Below are 9,087 nucleotides of genomic sequence, written 5' to 3'. Positions count from 1 at the left end.
CCAGAACTAAGTCCCTGCGAGGTCCTTCCTTCGCCCCCTGGTCTGCTGCTTCTCGATTGACACGTCTGGGCAAGGACGGAGAGCATCTAGGACTGGCCTGGTGTTCGCTGGGCCCATGAGAGGGTCCCTCGGTCCCCCCAAAGCCCCCGGTCTCCAGGCCCTGGGCTGGGGGAGGCTGAGCAAAGAGGCGTGACGTTCAGGCACATGGTCAGTAAGGGGTGGGGTGGGGATTTGGACTAGGCTGGCCAGAGCCCAGCCATAAGCTGCCCAGGGGAGGGGACAATCTGCAAATAGGGTTGACCCTGGGTCCCACCCCAAGTGTTCGTGTGCCATAGGGCCCCATGCCCCAGCCTCCCACCACCAAGCCCTTTTGGGGCCCTTCCCGCCCCCCCCCCCCCCCCCCCCGGCCACTGGCTCATGAGCTCCTGTGCCTTGCAGCTTGGCTCTGCCCCACATGCTGTGACCTCCTTTGTCCTTCCCAGACACTGCAGCCCAGCCCAGGCCATTTGGCCTGACCCAGTCAGTCCCCTCCAGGGGATGGAGTCTGGAGACTGCCTTTGGCCCCACTAGGGCCAGAGACCCACGGTCTGGAAGCCCTCAGCACTGCTCCCAGCAGGTCCTATCTATTCCGTGTGCACCTACTGTGTGTCAGATGCTGCGCTGGGCCCTGTGACAAGCGACGCCTCGTGCCTGCTCTCAGGGAAGTTACGGGCAGCAGAGGGGACAGGCAGAAAACCAGCGAATGCCTGGATACATTGGGCTCCTTGTTATAAGTGCCTCCTGGCTGGTCACTGGATTCTGTAAGGGGGCTGCGGGGGCGGGGGTGGGGGAGGGGCTTTCCAAGGAGGTGACATTCAGGCTGAGATAGGAAGAACACCAAGGAGTCGCTGAGGCACATAGCAAGGGGAACAGAGCTCTAGCGAGGAGACAGCAGTGCAAAGGCCCTGAGGTTGGAACACTTGGCACAGTGGAGGGACTGGGAGAGGCCAACCAGGTAGGCACCCCCGCCCCGACCTCGCCTCTCTGACCCCAGCCTGTGTAGGAAAAGAGAGATAATAAACCTAGTCCTGGGAACTGAGGATGACGAGGGTGGAACGTCTGTGTGCTCCGTGACTAGCGCTAGTATTAACGACAGTGCAGGGGCACCCAGGAGGCTCAGTCAGTTAAGCGTCTGCCTTTGGCTCAGGTCATGATCTCAGCGTCCTGGGATCCAGCCCCACATGGGGCTCTCTGCTCAGCGGGGAGCCTGCTTCTCCCTCTGCCTGCTGCTCTCCCTGTTTGTGCTCTCTCCCTCTCTCCCTCTGACAAATAAATAAATAAAATCTTAAACAAAACAAAACAGTGTAGACAGGCAGTGGGGTGGCAGGGGCAGCGCGGTCCTGGAAGGAGGGGCCGAGATGGGGTCTTGCAGCTGACCCTTCCCTGCCTGTGACTTGGGGCCGGGTTCCACGGTCAGATGAAGTTGTATGCTCAGGAACAATGCCCCCGGGGGCCAAGCATCTATTTTGTGCGATCCAGACACAGCCCCCGTGTGCCAGGAAAGTGGGGCTCAGAGGTGGGTGCGGGAGTGGGCCCTGGGTCTGGGCTTCCACAGGCCGTCCTCACCCAGGCCACCCCATCCCTGCACAGGAGCAAAAGAGAGTGTCTCAGGGACCCGGAAGCTGTCCCACCAACCACAGGACAGCTGTGGGCCTAGAGGCTGAACAGCAGACATGGATGGTGGGGGAGCTGTTGTCACATCATCCCTGAAAGGTAAGCCTGGACCAGGGGAGGGCCATCTGTGCAGGAGGAGCTGTGTGTGGGGAGGGTGGGGACACCTGCTTAGAAGCTGGGGTGCTCCCCTCCTCCCTAAATGAACTAGGCCCAGAAAGGGTCTGGAGGACAGAAGCTGGACCCTTGAGGCCCCACTGTGTGCTGGGCTGTGTCTCTGCCCAGCTCCATGCTCAGCTCCATGCTCAGCTCCATTGGGCTTCCATCCTGCTCTGTCCTGGCCTCCTTCTGGTTTCCAAAGCTTCCAGGAAAGGGCAGGAGGAGGGAAGTGGTGGGATGGGCCGGGAACTGCCTGTTCTCTGAGTTCCACTGGGACAACCCAGAAACTGGGGCAGGGAGGCCCAGACAGAAAGGAAAAAGAGGGGAGGGGAAGGGAGGGGAGGGAAAGCAGGGGAGAAGGAGAGGAGGAAGGGAGGGGAGAGTGGGAGGGGAGAGGAGAGGAGAGGGGGAGCAAAAGGGAGGGAGAGGGAGGGGGGAGAGGGGAGAGAAGGCCAGGAGAAGGGGAGGAGAGGGAAGAGAAAGAGGGGTGGAAGGGAGGGGAGAGGAGCCCAGAGAGGGGGAAGGGAGACCTGGCATCCTGGAAGATGCTGTTTGCACACTCACTAGGGGGAGTGTCTGGCGTGAATGGCGGCCAGGAGGGGTCAGTGTGGGTGTGTGGAGCAGAGCGTGTGAGCAGGAGTGTGGAAGAATAAGTGTGTGCTTGTGAGTGAGAGCAAGCGAGGGTCTGTGTGAGTGTGTGTGCAGGTGTGAGGGGTGCTGTGGTGACAGCCAACAGACCCAGGAGGCCCAGGGACCAGGAAGGCCCCCCCACCCTGTGCAGGACTTTCCCAAGGCTCTGCCCTCAGCCCAGGAGCTGGGCCCCCCACTCCTGCGTCATCCCCATTCCCCTGGGACAGAGAGGGCCTGTCCCACCTTGGAGGGGACACCCCCACGGGCCCAATGCTGAAGTCACCCCCTGCAGCCCCCTGCAGAGCATCACCCGTTTCACTGACGAGGGCGACTGAGGCCCTGGCAGGGTGCGGCTGAGACGGGAGGTTCACCCCATCGCCCACCTCCTGCCCGGTGGCAGTGAGGGAGCCACGGGGCCGGGCCGCAGCAAGCCCAGGAAGGCCCAGGGTCGCTGGGCAGGACTTTCTGCAGGCACTGGGTCCTAGGAGGAGCCTGGAGGGATAGCAGGACCCTCGGCCATGGCAGGCAAACACAGGGACATGACCTTGTCCTGCATGCATGCACGTGTGTGTGTGTAAGTGTGGCTGGGGGGGAGAGTGGGGAACAGGGACCCTCATCTCCTGGCTCAGTCCCATCTTCCTTTTGCTGGTTCTCCCCCAGCACTGACCCACCATCCCCTGAAACCCCGCCCCACCCTACCCTCTGGGATCCCCGTGGGAGTGCTCCTCCCCAGGACCTTGGCTTCACCCCTGCCAGCTCCCCCACCCCGGCTGCCCAACAGGTTGGAGGGGGTTGAAGTGTCCCCCCAAAATTCATGATCCCCCAGAACCTCGGAATGTGGCCTTATTCGGGAAAAGCATGTTTGCAGATGGCATTAGTTAACACGAGGTCATGTGGGAGCAGGGCGGTCCCTACTTCTAGGGACTGGTGTCCTTGTAGGAGGAAGGGGGACTCACAGAGACACGGGAGGAGGCCACATGGAGACTGAGGCAGAGACGGAGGGGTGCGGCCACAAGCCAGGGAGGCCTGGGGGCCCCAAAGCTGGACGAAGCAGGAAGCATGCTCCCCCAGAGCCTCACAGGGACCCGCCTCGGGGACACCTTGACTTCAGAGCCTCCAGACCCTGGGAGGGTATTTCCTGTTTTCTAAGCCACTTGGTGGTCATTTGTGGTGCAGCCCCAGGACCCAGACACAGGGCTGCCCCCTCCTTCCCTGTCGCCTCCTCACTTCCACCGAGTTCTGGAAAGAGCAAAGCCCCAGTACCTCGGCAGAGGAGGGTTTGTGCAGTGGGGCGGCCCCAGACCCCCACTCAGACCCCCAGCTACAGGTGGCCGCCACCACCCCGGCTTCCCACTCGTGGCGCAGCCCCGGTGTCCCCTGGGTGCTCCAGGGCAGAGACTGAGGCTGGGGAGGGCCACGAGCTCCGGGAGAGGTGCAGGCCACCTCTGATGGGCCACTGGGCTGCAGGACTCCCCGATGGCCTTGCATAACGGAAAGGGACCACGGAATGCTTACGGGCTCCCTCCCTTACCGCACAGACTTGCCCCACAATCCTGCCTGGGCATCTGCTCCCTGGGGGGCCCTGTTCAGTGCTGCCAACACTGCATCGCTCTCCCCACACTGCAGACGCCAAAACCGAGGCTAGAGCAGAGCGGCCTCTCCTGGCCTGCACCCCAGCCTACCCCCTCCGCTAAGCAGCTCTGGGGCAGGCAGTTCCCCCCAGCTGTGGGCCTGGTTGCCATGGCTTCGGAGGAGAAGAAAGAGGAGAGGATTCCTGAGCTGCATCCAGAAAGACAGGCTCGCCCCCCCCCCCCCGCCCCTCCTTCCTCACTCCCTTTCTCTGACGTCAAAGTGGCCCTTTGTGTAGCCAGAGGCCCGTGCCACTTCCTCCCCGACGGCCATGGCCGGGAGCAAAGGAGGTCAGAGAGCCCAAGGGGCCAGGAAATGAGTCAGGGGACCCCAGCCTGGCCAAGACTTCCTAGAGTGAGGGCTCCAGACCCTCCTTCCCACAGGGAAGGGCCTCCAGCAGCTCTCCTACTAGCCGCTGCTCTCTTGCCTCTGTGCCTTCGGCTATGCAGTTCCCTCCATGTGGGCAGCCCTTCCTCACCCCTCACGTCCAGCCCCACTGGGAAACGTCCCCCTGCATTCTGCACCTGCCTCCATCCCTGCGTCTTCATGGGGCTCTGAGGTCTCCTTTCCACCCGGTGTTCCCAGGGCCGGGATAGGCTGCTGCTCAGTAAATGAGTAGATGTTGCTTCATTGTTGCAATGTCCCCTTCCAGATGAAGAAGGGAAGGAAGGAGGGAGCTGATGAGATGTCAGTCCCCCTGGTTATCCTCCCCCATTCGCACTGGACCCAGCACGTGGGTCCGGCTGTCCTCGTGCTTCCCAGCACAGATCTCCACCCTTTGTGGTCTGTCAGCTTCCTGGCCTATGAGAGTCTCCTTCCTGGGGGAGTGGGTGCTCTCTCCACACCACAGAAGAGTGGGTGCTCAGAGAATGTGTGGGAAGGAAGGAAGGAGGGAAGGAGGGAGGGAGAGAGAGAGGGAGGGAGAGAGGGAGAGAAGGAGGGAGGAAGGAGAGAAGGAAGGAAGGAAGGAAGGAAGGAAGGAAGGGAGGGAGGGAGGGAGGAAGGAAGGAAGAGAGGGAGGGAGGGAGGGAGGGTAGGAGGGAGGAAGGAAGGAAGGGAGGGAGGGAAAGAAGGAAGAGAGGGAGGAAGGGAGGGAGGAAGGAAGGAAGGAAGGAAGGAAAGGAGGGAGGGAGGGAGGAAGAGAGGGAGGAAGGGAGGGAGGGTAGGAGGGAGGAAGGAAGGAAGGGAGGGAGGGAGGAAGGGAGGGAGGGAGGGAGGGAGGGAGGGAGGAAGGAAGAGAGGGGGGAAGGGAGGGCTGGAAGGAGAAGGAGGAAGGAAGGGAGGCAGGCGGGCGGGAGGAAGGGACCCCAGGTTCTGGTCGGGTTCAGGAGTCTCACCCAACCCGTCCAGGACCAGGAGCTCCGGCAGCCCTGACTCTGAGCCAGCCTCAGGGTAAGCAGGAGGTGGCAGGAAGGATGAACATTCGTCCAGGTCTCGGCAGCCCCCACAACGACGCGGGCAGCTAGGTTGAGGGGCTAGAGATGAGGGCACAGGGTCAGGGGGCACGGCTGCCGGCCGCAGGCAGACTGACCAGCACCAGCCACCAGGAGCAGGTTATGCTCAGAAGCCCTCACCTGGGGGGCTGGCTGACAGCAGGCGGGCACGCGGCGGAGGGCCCCGAGCGGTCCCCTTGAGGGCGAGTCCTGCACGCTGGGCTCCAGGCCCAAGGTGGGGAGAAACCAGTCCAACTTTCCACTGAAAATAAATACCCCAGCAGGCCTCTGTGGGTAGGGAGGAGGGCTGGCTGTGTGAATGGCTTGCTTTGCACACTTCCATGATTATCTGAATTTTTACCAAGAGCATAGATTATATACATATTTGTTGAAGAAAAGAAAATAAATATCTGATGACCCCAAGGCCTCTGCCTTCCCTGGAAACTTCTACACTGCTGGGCAGTTGTGACAAAGCCCCAGAAGATCTGTCTTCCCTGGCCCTCAACCCACCTGGGGAACATGTCCTATGGGCTAGACCCCTCACCCAAAGGTGGCCATGCATTTTTTATCAATTTGCTTCTTCATTCCTTCACTACTCTGTGTCAGGCCCATGTCCCCTGAAAGCTGCCAGTCTAACAGGGAGACAGGTATGAGGACCACATACCCACCATGCCACCGAAGAATGTGGTGTAGAAGTATAGCTGTGGGAGTAGTCAAGGAGGGCTTCACAGAGGAGGTGACCTTTGAATGGGGCCTTGAAGAGCGAGTAAGCGTTTGTCAGAAGGAAAGCGGGTAGGGGAAGGACGTTCCAGGCAGCAAGGAGAGTGTGAGCTCCAATGTGGATGTGATCGAGGTGCCAGGAGGAGTCTGGGGCAAAAGGGACACGAGTGTGGGGCAGGGTGGTTAGCAAGAGATCAGGCTGGATGGGTGTGGAAACCAAAATCACAAAATGCCTAGATGCCGGGCAAGGGGCTTGCAGATTTTCCTTTGGGCCAATGACTGTGAACTTGCTCACCAAGGACACAGCTTTGGGTTTTGGGTTATTTATTTTTTTTTCTAAGATTTATTTATTTATTTGTCGGAGGGAAAGAGAGCACAAGCAGGGGGAGCAGCAGGCAGAGGCAGAGGGAGAGGCAGGCTCCCTGTGGAGCAAGGAGCCTGCTGTGGGACTCGATCCCAGGACTTTGGGATCGTGACCTGAGCCGAAGGCAGACGTTTAGCCGGCTGGGCCACCCAGGCGCCCCTGGGCTCTGGATTCTGACCCACAGGCCACGGTGGGAAGTTCCCAGCTGGTTCTGACCAACTCCCGGGGTTGGTGTCCACTGCTGTAGCTGGGGTCATTGCAAATGTGAGAGTGACAGGATCCAGCTAAAGGCTTGGGAGGACAGTGATCTGCCTGAGGCCCCAGGGATAAGGGGCAGAGCCGGCCTCCAACCCAGGTCACTCTGACCCCAAGACCACCCCTGCTGTCTGTCAGCGTGGGCTGGGGCCTCGTGCTCCCTTTGCTCATGTGCTCAGGGGCTTCCAGGGTCTGGCCCTGCTGCGCTCAGGGACACAAAGGTACCAAGTCATGTTTCAGGCGCTTTGTCTCCAGAAGGGAGCATGAAGCTGTCCTCCGAGCTCCCACTCCCAGCCCCTTCCAGGGGCAGCTCCTGACTTCCTTTCCCTCTCCACACAGCATGGGGTGTCCTCGGAGGCTACCCTGAAAGAGCAGACTTTGGCATGAGACAGACCCGAGTTCACGTCCAGGCTGTACCTGGAGGGGACAGGAGGGTCTCAGGCAAGCACGTGCTCCTCCAAGCTTAGCGTCCTCACCTGTAAGCAGGGGTGGAGGGTGGGGAGAGAAAGCATCCCTCAGGGGATGGGGGAAGAGCTTCAGCACAAGGACCTGGGCGCGGGGCCAGGTGCGGAGCCGAGCCTGAGCAAAGCTCACTCCCTTCCCGCTGCCTGCAGGTGCGCCCGGGCTCCACACCTGCCTCACCCTATTTGGAGCAGGATCATGGGGGAGTTTCCACGCGGAAGGGCTGTGTCTGCTGCCAGTTAGGGTGCAAGGGAATTACACGCAGGTTGCAGACGTGTTCTCTGATGACTTCATGAGCGAGGCATGCTTGGGCAGAAAGGTCTCTATTCTCTGAGGCTGGGGACTGTAAAGCTGCAAGACTCTGAGGACTGACCCTGAGCAGTGGTGTTCAGTCCCCTTGGGTGCTGAATACGTTTTGCCAGCAACGCCTTGTGTGGGTGCCCAGTCTATACAACGGATAAAAACTGGGCCGCTCTGCTTGAAGAGGGGGTGTTGAAGGCGGTCCTGGGGAAAGGTCCAGGGTCCCATTTTCCCTGTAGCCCTGGATCCTGGGGAGATGGGGTTGGAGCTGCTCCTGGCTGTGGATCGGGGTAGCTGGGGAGCAGAGCACTGTGGACAGAGTCCAGCAGCCGATATTTACCAGCTGGTATGAAAGGACTTCTGTATCCTCAAAACCGCATGCTGGTGCCAGTGTGGCTGGGCCAGGGAGCTCATGTTTCACAGCAAGAAGTCAGTCTCTACAACAACAATGATCATATGTCTTTGTGAAAAATCATAATGATGTCAACCTTTTAATGTCCCCACGGTCTCTTCTCTTAAACTTGAAGGGATGTTTTATTGAAAACCTCTCTTGTCTAGAAGAACTATTCATATGAATCCAGCAATTCCATTAGCTTCCCTTTCTTTTTCCTTTGTTAAATTCAAGTACAATTACATAAATATAGTACCAATATATGATTCTTCTGGTTTTGTAAGTCTTTCTACCTATCTGTTCCTCACCCATCCTTCTGTTTGTGTATTTGCATGTAAGTCCCCCGAAATGATGTTCACCTAATGCCAGTGGTTATTTCTGGCAGGTGGGACCGGGGCTGGGTTCTCAATTCCATCTTGGGGATTTTTGGCATGTTGTGAATTCTTTGTTATGAGCAGGTAGCACTTTTATTTTGTTTTAATGGTTTTTTTTCTTAAAAAGTAAGATGGAAAGAAAGCATTAAGATCATTAACCAGAATTCATTCTGGAAACTGAGTACTGAGTACTAAAGCCAGTGATGACTGCTATTTTTCTTTTTAATTTCTAAAATCAAGGGAAAACTATTTTACTTTTAAAATGAGGGGGAAAGGACATTGTGGAGATCGTGAATCAAAAGCGGCTGGCAATGATCTATTCATCGACAAATATTTATTGAACAACTTAATGCCAGGGTCCCGTGTTTCCCGTTCTCTTATAACTTCAGGTTTTCAGTCCCCGCATTCTGTAAAACCTTTTCTATCACACAGTCCCTGTAATTCTTATAGGCTGCCACTAGGTGGCAGTATGCACACCCGTATTCTGGGTGGCGCTGTGCTGAGCTGCTCAAGTCAGGTAAGATTTCAGTTCAAGACACCTATTACTGCTTTGTAAGTTCTCATTGGCAGAATTATGTCATATATATCGATATGCATATATCGATATATACCTATATAGCTACATCTGTGTCTATATCTATATCTAAAATCTGCAGTATCTATATACAAATACAGATATATTTTAGGATTGGGAACATTACAATTAAGGGTGCTCGACTA

This window comes from Ursus arctos, unplaced genomic scaffold (assembly GCF_023065955.2).
Source record: "Ursus arctos isolate Adak ecotype North America unplaced genomic scaffold, UrsArc2.0 scaffold_16, whole genome shotgun sequence".
In the NCBI taxonomy this organism is placed as follows: Eukaryota; Metazoa; Chordata; class Mammalia; order Carnivora; family Ursidae; genus Ursus; species Ursus arctos.
This window is presented reverse-complemented; position numbering follows the sequence as displayed.